Source organism: Zingiber officinale, chromosome 1A (genome assembly GCF_018446385.1).
Source record: "Zingiber officinale cultivar Zhangliang chromosome 1A, Zo_v1.1, whole genome shotgun sequence".
Classification (NCBI taxonomy): domain Eukaryota; kingdom Viridiplantae; phylum Streptophyta; class Magnoliopsida; order Zingiberales; family Zingiberaceae; genus Zingiber; species Zingiber officinale.
Genome location: NC_055987.1, coordinates 119115797 through 119128909, shown reverse-complemented (window position 1 = coordinate 119128909; position 13113 = coordinate 119115797).

Genomic DNA, 13113 nt, shown 5'->3' with positions numbered 1-13113 from the left:
TATCAGCATGTCATATTTTAAAAAAGCATGATTTCTGCAAATGCATGTTTTTTGTGAGGTAGATGGTTTCTTACTAAGCTCCCAAGCTTATAGTTGTATTTTCCTTATACTGCAGATAAGGGCAAAGGAAAGATGGAATAGCGGAGGCTGGAGGCAATGCGATGTAGATGTGTGTGAGCAGGAGCTTGGAATGAAGATCTTTGAGGGAGAACTAGCAAATTAAGAACTTGGTACTCTTATAGTATTACTTTTCTGCACTCTTAGATGTTTAAGTGTCTTGATTCATGAAAGTATGCACCAAGTTATGCTTAGATTGTTATTTGTCATGATAGTAGATAGCTAGCTATGAGTAATGGCATGCCCAGTAGTAGTGTTATGGTTGTAGTGGAATTCCTAAAAATTCTGTATGAGGTCGGGTCTGATTTCTGCGGAAATTAGAAACCCAATCGATCAGCCGATCGATTGAGCAGTCCTCAATCGATCAGCCGATCGATTAGAAGAAGTCCCCGTGTGCAGAACGCTAGGGAGTCAATTAGCTGATCGATTGGGGAGCCCTCGATCGATCATCCGATCGATCGAAACATGATCTGTCGTGTACAGAGAGCTGATGAGTCGATCAGCTGATCGATCGGCCATGGATCGATCAGCCGATCGATCGGGAATTTAATTCCTACAAACAGAGAGCCTCTGAATCGATCATCGGATCTATTGGCCAGGCTGGATTGATCAGCCGATGGATCCAGACTTGACTCCGTACACAGTGGCGAGTTGAGTCGATCAGTGGATCGATCAATCAACTCCAATCGATCAGCCGATCGATTGGAATGTCTGATTTCTGCCAGAAGTGTCTAACTGCAGTTTTTGATCAAATAGAAAGTTAAGCTCCCTTCTTTAGAATATATATAACTTCAGAAATGTATCCCGAATATAAATTTCATATTTCATCATAAATTATAGAGAGTTTTAATTAGTTCAGTTCTTTTCCGCACATGGATAGTTAGCATAATGTAACCTCCGGCCTTACAACTTAGTTAGTAGAAGGAGGGTCGTTACAGAGTGGTATCAGAGCAAGTTCCATACTTCCTCACACACACATCAGCATTGAACCTACAGCTTCCAAGTAAGAATACCTCTCACTTTATTATGTTTTTGCTTTCATGTTATAGATAACTAAAGCATGTTTATGTATGACAGCATCTAACATGATAATAGTAGTTATGTACCTATGATTGTATTAGTTATATATGTCCTCTATTTCTCTAGAAAATGGTACGAGGACGCCCAGCTAGAAAGACACCAGCTACTGAGCCCCAGCATGAGGCAGGTAGCTCAGTGCCTCCTCCAGACCTTGCAGTAGTAGTGGCTCAGTTACAGAAGCAACTAACTGAACAGCAACAGGAGATAGCCACCCTAAGGGCTAATCAGCAGAACACTCCCACTGTCACCCCAGAGCCTAACTTTGCAACCCTAATAGTGATAGTGGTTCCACTAGTCCAACCTGCAACACCAGTAGCCCTAGCAGCAGGGACAAGGAGGGAAGCTTATCTGATCCAGTGGCCGAAAATCAAGCCCGAGAATTTCTCAGGCACCAGTGAACCATGGGATGCCCAAGCCTGGTTCAAAACACTAGAGAGTATGATGGAGCTTCTGGACTGGCCAGAACTTGAAAGGGTGAAATGCGCCTCATTCTGCCTGACAGGAGACACACGTATGTGGTGGGAGAAAATTAAAGCAAAGCGCCCAGTGAACCAGATGACATGGGCTGACTTCGAAAGAGAATTCTTAGAGGAGTTCTTCCACATGCGGGTCACAAACCACCACTACGACGAGTTCACTGAGTTTCGTTAAGGCAACCTTTCAGTTGAGGAGGTCGTGAAGAAGTTTAACAGACTGACTCGTCTATTCCCCGAATTATTCAGCACTGAGAGAGAACGAGTCCGGTTGATGCTCAAGATGTTAAGGCCGGAAATAGCGATGAATGTGGCCAGCGGCATTCATAGGCCGCAAACTACTGAAGAACTGGTAAGTAGTGCTCTGACCACCGAGCATTACCAGAACAGCATTAAACAGCAGAAGCAAGCCATTTCATAGTTCAAGGGCCAAGGAGGCTCGGGCACTCAGAAACAACAGGGTCACAGCTCTAACTGGAAAAGGGAACACCAGCCACACACGCAAACTAGGGAGTTACCCAAAAGGCGGACCAACTAGTAAACAACCTAGCTATCCCAAGTGTTCTACTTGTGGGAAATTCCACCCAGGAGTTTATCGCAAGGGCACACGAGGATGCTACGAATGTGGCCAAGAAGGGCATATGGCTAAGCAATGCCCAAACAAGACCAGTTTCCCTCCACTACAGCCGATCCAGTACGGAGGTAACCCAGCACAGATACATCAGATGCAGGCTGCTATAGACGGTCCACACATCAGTCAGGGCAGACTAGAAGCCCCCTCAGCCACGACGAATGCGAGGATCTACTCACTCACCAGAGAGGACGTAGCGAATGCCTCGACAGTTGTTACAGGTCAGATTAGTATTTTATAGCAAAGTGCAACTGTCTTATTCGATACTGGGGCAACCCATTCATATACATCCAGGACATTCACCGAAAAGTTGACAATATCTCTAGGGGTACTCAGTGGTCAGTTTTTGACGATACTACGTTCAGGAGAAATTATGGCATCCATGCACTGGCTTCGAGCAGTGCCAGTCATTATAGCAGACAGAGAGCTTTTTGGTGATCTGATAGTGCTAGATATGACTGACTACGACGTCATCTTGGGGATGAACTTTCTGATCAAGTACGGTGCGTCCATAGAGTGCTGTAAACAGAAAGTTGTATTCCAACCTGAAGCAGGAGTGTAGTTTGGGTACATCGGAGAACCAAAGAGAAAGGCTAAGAAGTTTCTCTCAGCTTTGAAAACACAGAAACTATTGGATTCAGGATGTACAGGGTTCTTAGCGCATGTAGTCAATACCAGTCAGGATAAGGTCCAAAAGCTAGAAGAGGTCCGAGTTGTATGTGACTACCCAGCAGTTTTCCCTGAGGAGTTAATAGGCTTAGCACCAGACAGGGAGATTGAATTTGAGATAGAGCTTATCCCCGCCACAAATCCTGTTTCCAAAGCACCCTACCGCATGGCTCCAGAAGAACTAAAGGAACTTCAGGAGCAACTACAGGAGCTGCTTGACAAGGGCTTCATATGCTCTAGTCACTCACCATGGGGAGCGCCTGTATTGTTCGTGAAGAAGAAGGACAAGAGCATGCGCCTGTGTATAGACTACAGAGCATTAAACCAGGTCACGATTAAGAACAGGTATCCTCTTCCCAGGATAGATGACCTGTTCGATCAGCTAAAGGGAGCAGCAGTGTTCTCTAAAATAGACCTCAGATCGGGATATCACCAAGTAAGAGTGAAAGAGGGTGATATACCCAAGACGACTTTCAGGACCAGAAACAAACATTATGAGTTCATAGTCATGCCCTTTGGTGTGACGAATGCTCCAGCTACTTTCATGGATCTCATGAACAGAGTATTCAGAGAATACTTAGATAAGTTTGTCATCGTGTTCATCGACGACATTCTTATTTATTCCAAAACTAAGGAAGAACACGCAGAGCACCTGAGGATAATACTACAGACTCTTCAGCAGAACCAGCTGTACGCCAAGTTCATGAAATGTGAATTCTGGCTCGATCAGGTATCCTTTCTGGGTCACATAACTCCAAGGATGGTGTCATCGTAGACCCCAGTAAGATAGAAGCTGTGAGTAACTGGAAGAGACCTAAGAATGCCAGTGAAATCATAAGCTTTTTGGGACTAGAGGGTTATTACAGAAAATTCGTAGAGGATTTCATTAGTATAGCCTCCCCACTGACAGCTCTCACCTGGAAGAACAGAAAATTTCAGTGGACAGTGGACTGTGAGAATAGCTTCACCGCGCTTAAAAGAAGATTGACCAGTGCACCCATTCTGACTATGCCAGAAAATAAAGACAACTTTGATATTTATAGCGATGCCTCTAAATTGGGACTAGGAGCAGTACTGATGCAAAATGGCAAGGTGATCGCCTATGCCTCCAGATAACTCAAGGACTATGAGAGGAACTACCCTACTCATTACCTTGAGCTTGCAGCAGTTGTGTTCGCCCTCAAAATTTGGAGACATTACTTGTATGGAGCTCAGTGCAGAGTGTATACAGATCATCAGAGTTTGAAGTACTTCTTCACTCAGAAGGATCTGAATATGCAACAGCGCAGATGGCTCGAGCTGGTCAAAGATTATGACATAGACATCCTCTACCACCCAAGAAAGGCCAATAAGGTGGCAGACGCACTTAGTAGGAAGTCCAGTGCCATCTTATTATCCCTATCAGCCATGTCACCGCCCCTACAAAAGGAGATTACAGATTTCCGTCTCGAACTAAGAGTTGGGCAACTCTCTACTATGACATTAGCATCTACCCTTCTTGGTGACATCCAGACAGCTCAGGATCAGGACTCTGAAATTCAGAAAATCAAGCAAGGGTTAGCAGAATCAGAAAGTGGAGAGTTCAGAGTATCTGATAGTGGGATAGTGTATTTTGGTGATAGGCTATGTGTTCCAGATCAGGAGGAACTATGTAGGAAATTATTAGACGAGGCTCACAAGACTCCCTATGCGATGCACCCTGGTTCCACCAAGATGTATCAAGACCTGAAGAGACGTTTTTGGTGGTCTAGGATGAAAAGGGACATCGCTAGATATGTCAGAACCCGTCTGACTTGCCAGAGGGTCAAAGCAGAACACTAGAGACCAGGAGGAGTTCTGCAGCCTATTCAGATCCCAGAATGGAAGTGGGAGGATATTTCCAAGGATTTCATAGTGGGACTACCCAAAACCACGAATGGTTTTGATGCCATCTGGGTAATCGTCGACAGATTGACTAAATCAGCCCACTTCTTAGATATCAGGATATCCTACTCCATGGAGCAGCTAGCTCAGTTATATCTCAAGGAGATTGTCAGACTGGATGGAGTCCCACGGACTATTATATCAGACAGAGACAGTAGATTCACGTCACACTTCTGTGAGTGTGTACAGTCAGCGTTGGGCACCAAGTTAAAGTTTAGCACAGCTTTCCATTCTCAGACAGATGGCCAGACAGAGCGAGTAAATCAGGTACTCGAAGATATGCTCCGAGCATATGCCCTAGACTTCAAGGGAAGTTGGTGCAAATATCTAAGTTTAGCAGAATTTGCATACAACAATATATATAAGGCCTCTATCGGTATGGCACCCTACGAGGCTCTCTATGGGCGGAGGTGTAGATCTCCAATCTGCTGGTATGAAAGTGGTGAACAGAAAGAACTAGAACTTCAGACAGATCTAGTAGCAGATACCACAGCTATACAGCAGATCCGCCAGAGGATAGACACGACACAGCTCAGAGCCGCCAGAAAAGCTATGCTGATACACGGCATCGACCCTTAGAGTTTTCAGTTGGGGATACAGTATTTCTCCGAGTTGCTCCCATGAAGGGAGTAATGCGTTTTGGGAAGAAGGGCAAACTAAGCCCCAGATATGTGGCACCCTACCTTTGTTGGTTACTACTCGGAAAGCCTAGAGGTTCCACTGTACAAAAATTTTGTACAAAAGTCTGAACCTTTTCCTAGCTACCATGTGTTCTTTTAAATTAAATTTTGGATCGCCTGCGGAACTTAACACGTTTGATCCAAAACTTAATCTATTTGTTCTTTTAGGTTTTGACTTGGATCTCCTGCGGAACTTAACACGTTCGACCCAAATCACCTTAAGTTATTAATTCCATTAAATATTAATTTCCATAATTGGTTCCCAGTACTGACGTGGCGAGGCACATAGCCTTCTTGGATATGGGAGCAACCACCACCGACTAGACAAAACCTTTTATAGAAAGCTAATATTTAATTTCCTAAAATAACTTTAGGTTAACCGAAAAGAACAATCAAATCACAAGGAAAACAAAAAAAAAACAAAAGAACACAACATCGAAAAATATATTCGAAATACTAGAATCGTAAGCCTCTTGTATTTGGTATTATTTCCATAAATAACTAGTATGATGCGGAAAAGGAAAAACTACTAGTTATACCTTCTAGAAAGACCTCTTGATCTTCTACCGTATTCCTCTTCTAACCTCGGACGTTGTGTGGGCAACGATCTACCAAGATGAGAAACCACCAACCACCTTCTTCTCCTCCTAGCTAGGTTCGGCCACAACAAGGTAGCTTCACCAAGGAAGAAAATCAAAACACCAACCAAGCTCCAAGAGATGCTAGCTTCCTCTCCTTCTTCTTCTTCTTCTCCAAGTAGTATCCGGCCACCACAAGAGCTCCAAGCAAGAGATAAGTTTCGGCCACCACAAAGAGGAAGAAAAGAAGAAGATGGCCGGCCAAAATAACTTTCTTCAAGCATGAAGAATTTCGGCCACCACCAATGCTCCAAGGGATGCTAGAGACGAGACTTGCTTTCTCTCCTTCTTCTCCTTCCTTGATCCGGCCACCAACAAAAGCTCCACCAAGAAGATAGGTTTCGGCCATCAAGAGGAGAGGAGAGAAAGGGAAGGGTCGGCCACCATACCAAGGAAAAAAGAGGGAGAAAAATAATAGAGGTTATATCTCATGAAGGCACCCCACCCCTTCTTTTATATTCCTTGGCCTAGGCAAATTAGGAAATTTAATTACAATAAAATTTCCTTAATTTCCTTGACATGATTTAATTGAGAAAAATAAAATAAAGTTTCCACGATTAAATTCTAATGGTCGGCCACATTAATAGAGATAAATTAGACAAGTTTTAATCAACAATTAAAACTTCCTAATTTGTAAAATTCTTTTTTAATTTAATTTGGCCGGCCCCCACTGGCTTGGGTTCAAGCTAGGGCCGGCCACCCCAATTTATACCTAGGCCGACCCTAGCTTGTTTCCAAGCTAGCTTGGCCGGCCCCCTTTAGGTGGGTATAGAAGGTGGGTATAGGTGGGTATAGTACTCTATAAATAAGAGGCTACGATAGGGACCGAGAGGAGGAATTGGTTTTGGTCTCCCGATAAAATTAAGCATCCCGTGTTCGCCCCGAACACACAACTTAATTTTATCAATAATAATTCATTCCACTAGAGAACTATTATTGAACTACCGCACCAATCCCAAATTACATTTTTGGGCTCCTTCTTATTATGAGTGTGTTAGTCTCCCTGTGTTTAAGATATCGAATGTCCACTAATTAAGTGAGTTACTGACAACTCATTTAATTAATAACTTAGTCCAAGAGTAGTACCACTCAACCTTATTATCATGTCGGACTAAGTCCACCTACAGGGTTTAACATGATAATCCTTATGAGCTCCTCTTGAGGACATTATCAACCTAGTATCTCTAGGACACAGTTTCCTTCTATAATCAACAACACACACTATAAGTGATATCATTTCCCAACTTACCGGGCTTATTGATTCATCGAACTAAATCTCACCCATTGATAAATTAAAGAAATAAATATCAAATATATATGCTTGTTATTATATCAGGATTAAGAGCACACACTTCCATAATAACCGAGGTCTTTGTTTCTTTATAAAGTCAGTATAAAAGAAATGACCTCAAATGGTCCTACTCAATACACTTTAAGTGTACTAGTGTAATTATATAGTTAAGATAAATTAATACCAAATTACACTACGACCTTCCAATGGTTTGTTCCTTTCCATCTTGGTCGTGAACTACTGTTTATAATTTATAAGGAACCAATAACATGATCTTCTGTGTGTGACACCACACACCATGTTATCTACAATATAAATTAATTGAACAACTACATTTATCATAAATGTAGACATTTGACCAATATGATTCTTATTTCTAGATAAATGTTTATACCAAAAGCTAGGCTTTTAGTATACATCCTAACAATCTCCCACTTATACTAAAAGACTAAGCTGCTATATCTACTGCCATACATCTGATTCCTATCCCTTCAACATGCCCATCAGGACCTCAGTGAAAAGATCTATAGGTCATCTCCTGATGCAATCTAGGCGGCAACAACTTCTCCTCATTTATACGATTTCTCGTTTTGGGTGGTACTTGCGCTCAATTGTGTTTACTTGCCTTATAGACTTATGGTTTCTTCGAGTTTGCTACTGCACCATTATTACAATAAATTGTAATAATCTTTGGACAAACCAGAAATCATATCTTAGTCTATCTTGAGGTTATTGAGTCATTCAGCTTTTATGGCTACCTCAGAGGCTTGCCATATATTAAGCTTCTATGATAGAGTCCAGAAAAACACCTATGCTTATCACTCTTCCATAGTTATGACTTTACCTCCTAAAATAAACACAAAACCCCGAGGTTGACTTATTATTGTCCCTATCCAATTGGAAGTCAAAATCCATGCAACCCACAAGGACCAAATTAACTGCCTTGTAAGCTAGCATATAATCTCTAGTGCCACTAAGGTACTTCAATATATGCTTTACTGCAATCCACTGTCCTTGTCCAGGGTTACTTTGATATCTGCTAACTATGCCCTTGGCAAAACAGATTTCTTATCTCGTGCATAGCATTCATTAGGCTTCCGACTGCCGAAGCATAAAGAACTGCCTTTATTTCCTTTATCTCCTTTGATGTCTACAGAGACATATCTTTAGATAAAGTTACTCCATCCTGAAAAGATAAGAAACCTTTCTTTGGAGTTTTGCATGCTTTAAAATGAGCAAGGATTTTTCCGATGTATGAAGCTTGGGATAAGTAAAATATTCTTTTCTTGCGATCCCTTATTACTTTGATCTCAAGAATATATACATTCTCCCAAGTCCTTTATATTGAATTGTTTGGACAACCATACCCTTACTTCTGACAACATTTTGATATTGTTTCCAACTACAAAAAATGTTATCTATGTATAGTACAAGAAATACCACCACGCTTCCATCACACCTTTTGTATACACAAGACTTATCTGGTTACTAAATCCATAGATCTGGATTACTTTGATAAACCGGATGTTCCAAGACCTTGAAGCTTTGCCTCAGTCCATAGACTGATTGAGCTTGCACACAAGATGCTCTTAGCCCTTTGCAATGAACCCTTCTGGTTGCTTTATATGGATGCTTTCTTCAAGACTGTAACACCCCAAATTTTATGATTTGGAGTCCAAAAAGACCTTATTAAAATCTAGAAATACTTTAGAAAAATTCTAGAGATTTTTTAGGAATTTATAGAATATTTTTATGCAATTTTTGGAGGTCGTTTGGTATTTTTACTAGACGAAGGAAGTTTCGACAAAAAAAATGTCCAAGCCGAGAATTGAACCCACAACCTTTGACTTGGTCCAAACCCGGTTCACCAAGTGGGCAAACGGATTTTTTCTGTTTAGAATTGGTAGCAAATTTATTTAAGAATTAGTTAATTAACAGAATATTAAGGTTATAAAAAGAGGAACTTAGGGTGGGATAATTCGAATTACCCGAACCTTTCTCTCCTTTCCTCACCTCACGCGAGCGTCGGCGATTCTCCTCTCGGGCGAAGACAAAGCCGAGCTAGGTTTTCCTCCCTCCGGCGGCTGGCGAAGACTTCCTTTCGGCGAACCTTGGTGATTTCGATCCTTTCGTTGAGGTGAGCTCGGAGGGACGAGGAAGAGGCCGGGAACTCAAGTATCTCGGAAACCCTAGAGTTGCCCTTCTCCTTCGGCAGTAAGCTCAAGAACAGCAAGGTAAGTCGCTTACTCACCTGCAGTAGGATAGCTTCGGATTTCTATTTCCTTTGTGTTCCGAACTTGTTCTGTGAAGAAGGTTAGATTAGGGTTGCTGCCGCAAATCGTTTTTCTTGTGTTTCAGATCATGTATTGCTGAGTAGTTGCAATTTGGGTTCCTTTTTGTTTAGTTTCGACATGTGTTTCGGATTTCTTGTTAGCATTCTGTTTTTTCCGGAGCTTGTCGAATGGGGTAGTGATTCCGTTTGAATTTTCTGCCGTGAGTTTTTTATAGGAGGTTGAGATAGGGTGTGGTTACAATCACAGATTTAGGGCTTTTGGTTGAGTTTCGGGAAGTCCATATTGTGGAGTCTTAAGCTTTGATTGTTGACGTTTCAGTAGACCTGTTGCTTTCGAAATGTTGATCAGATTTAGACTTGTAGTTTTGAGCTTTGGCTTCCATTCTTTGCTTTCGGAATGTGCTTTACAGAACCTGCTAGTAGTTTCAGATTTGAATACTCCTTCTTAGTGTCCTGTTGTAGCATCCCTAAAGGGGATTTGATTGTTTCTTTTAAATATTCAGCTGTGCCAAATTTTCAATTTGTAGTTTAGCAAGCCAGATTTCAGTTTGTACCTTGGTTGTTTCAATGGCTATGCTCCGAATTCTAGTCATCAGATTGTGCTTAGGCTTGCTTCCATCCGAACCCTAGCTTTTAGATGGTGATTAGTTTTTATAGCTTCAATTTTCAAGTTTCTTATTTCCAGTTCAGCAGGTTATAATCTCTCTTTATTCTAGCACGTTGTTAGACTTTCCCTATGTGTTATTAGTTAAGCATGTGTAGTTTCCTTACTACTAGAATAGCATGAGTAGTATTGAATTATAATATTTTCCTTGCTTTAGATTTTCTGTACAGCATTAGAACGGCTAGAAGTTTAAGAGTAATTAGTGTGCTTTGTTCCTTTGCTTTCGGATTACACTGTACAGCTTTGGAATAGCTAGAGATTATTGAGTAGCATGCATTCCTTGCTCTCTTTCTTTTAGTTCTGTTGTAGCAAGATTTAAGGTTTTTAGTTCTAACAAGTTTTAGATTTAGTTTAAGCTTGTATGATATGTAGATTTTCTAGTTTTCATTTGTTATTTTAACAAGCATGAACAACCATGTATTCTAGTGGTAGAATAAGAGTACTATTAAATTCTTTTAGAAGTATTAACAAGTATAAGACAGATAAAGAAAAGAAAGAAAAAGGCCAAGGCCTTAAGTAGATCCCAAAGTCAAGATTTTAGGGATTTTGGCACACAAGGTGCTTATTAAAATGCCGAGGCATTATATAGAAGTATTAAAAGATAACAAGTATTTTACTTTTATCAGTGGCACTGTACTGGACTTTCAGTAGTCCTTGGGCTGGGCTCCCATAGTCGGTCCCTAGGTTTAGATAACCTAGTATGCAGGACTCTCAGTAGTCCTTGGGCTGGGCTCCCATAGTCGGTCCCTAGGTATAGATAACCTAGTATGCAGGACTCTCAGTAGTCCTTGGGCTGGGCTCCCATAGTCGGTCCCTAGGTTTAGATAACCTAGCAAATCCTACTAGATTCGGGACCAGCTATCTCGGGTCTAGTTAGGGATGCGCGCATAGCAAGTACAGTTGCCGGGCCCAAGAAGAAGTTGATTATTATTTTGAAGTATTATAAGTATAAGTTTTGAACAAGTAAAGCAAGTTTTACATAAGTATAAAGTATTTAAAGAATAAGTCTTTAAACAAGTGAAATAAGATTCAGAAGGTGTTTAGAATTCAGTAAGCTTAGTTCTTTATGCAAGCATGATAGTATAGACTTGCCTCACATGTTTAGCCTTTCAGTATGTTTCTTTACTAATAGAAGAGCATGAGTTAGTTTACTGTTCTTTGCTATTTATGAGCATGATTAGCTATACATGTTTAGTATTTCAGTTAGTATGATTCCTTTGCAATGTATGAGCATGAGTAGCTTTACATGTTAGCATTCAGTTTTAGCATGTTTTTATTTATATACATGCATATCGAGTTTTTGTGAGTTAGATAGCGCTTACTAAGCAAATTTTGCTTATACACTACACTTCCTCTTACTGCAGATACAGGAAAGGAAAAGATATAGAAAGGAAGGCGACAAGGAGGTGTTCGAGGGATGTGTGATGCCAGGACTATGGAAGTCTTGGGACTTAGTTTAAGAATTTATTAAGAATGTATTAGATGAGTCATTTAGTCTTCCGCTGTTAGTTAACTGTATGTTTTTATTTTGTTTCCGCTATTTATTACTTGCATGCTTTGATTTCATTAAACTGCGTGGTGATGTTATTCCTTTTGGTTGTGAAAATATATGTTCCAGCCGCCTGTGGATGAGTATAGTTTGTTTGTATTGTTGATAAGGTCACCGGTACAGGGGAGACTCTGTCGAAATTTTTCGGTAGGGTTTCCATGTAATTTTTAATCATACCGGTTAAGTAGAGTTAGTAGTTAAGTAACGGTCATCCTTAGAGAGTAGTAGTAGTAAGAAGGGTGGTCGTTACAAAGACTTCCATAAAGGAATGTTGTCTTGACATCCACTTGCCGAATAGATAAAAGAATCCGGATAGACTTAAGCATGGCTACCAGTGAAAAAGTTTCCTTTTTCATCAAGCCTTGCTTTGAAAATTACTACCTTCCTGTCTATCCCTCTTTTCCAAATTTTTTACACCCAACGACTTTTACACCATTTGGTGATTCTACAAGCTTCCAGATTTTATTAGAATACATATATTCTAATTGTGTTATTCATTACTCTTTGCCAAGATGCTATATCTTTATCTTGGAGTACTTCATCATATGACCGGAGATCAGGTTCATGTCCTCCAGGGATCGAATCCAAAAACTCTCCCAAAACATGAACCTATTTAGGTTGCCTAATAACTCCCACTACGACAGGGTACTTTCTTCAATTATGTATTATTTGTGATACGTGTTGTAGTTTTCTTGGGGTATCTCATCTTGTACAGTTGGTACTAGGTTAGACATGTCCTTTATTATTTCCTTAAGAACAAATTTACTTATGAGCACGTGGTTCATTATATAGTCCTTTTCTAAAAACAGTTATTGATGCTAACAATGACCTTCTGATTTTTAAGACTATAAACCTACTTTTGTTTATCTAGGATAACTTTCAAACAAGTGAACTCTTATCCAACTTATCATTGTCTCTCTTTAACATATGTGCTGGATTACCCGAATCCGAATATGCTTCAAAATAGGTTTTCACCTATACAGCAATTCTATATGAGTAGAGAGTTCTAACTTGGAAGGTACTATGTTCACTTTCGTTTTCAGAGTTTTATCCTTAAAACAAATTTGGTAATTTTCTGAATAACTCATCATCTATCTAATTATTC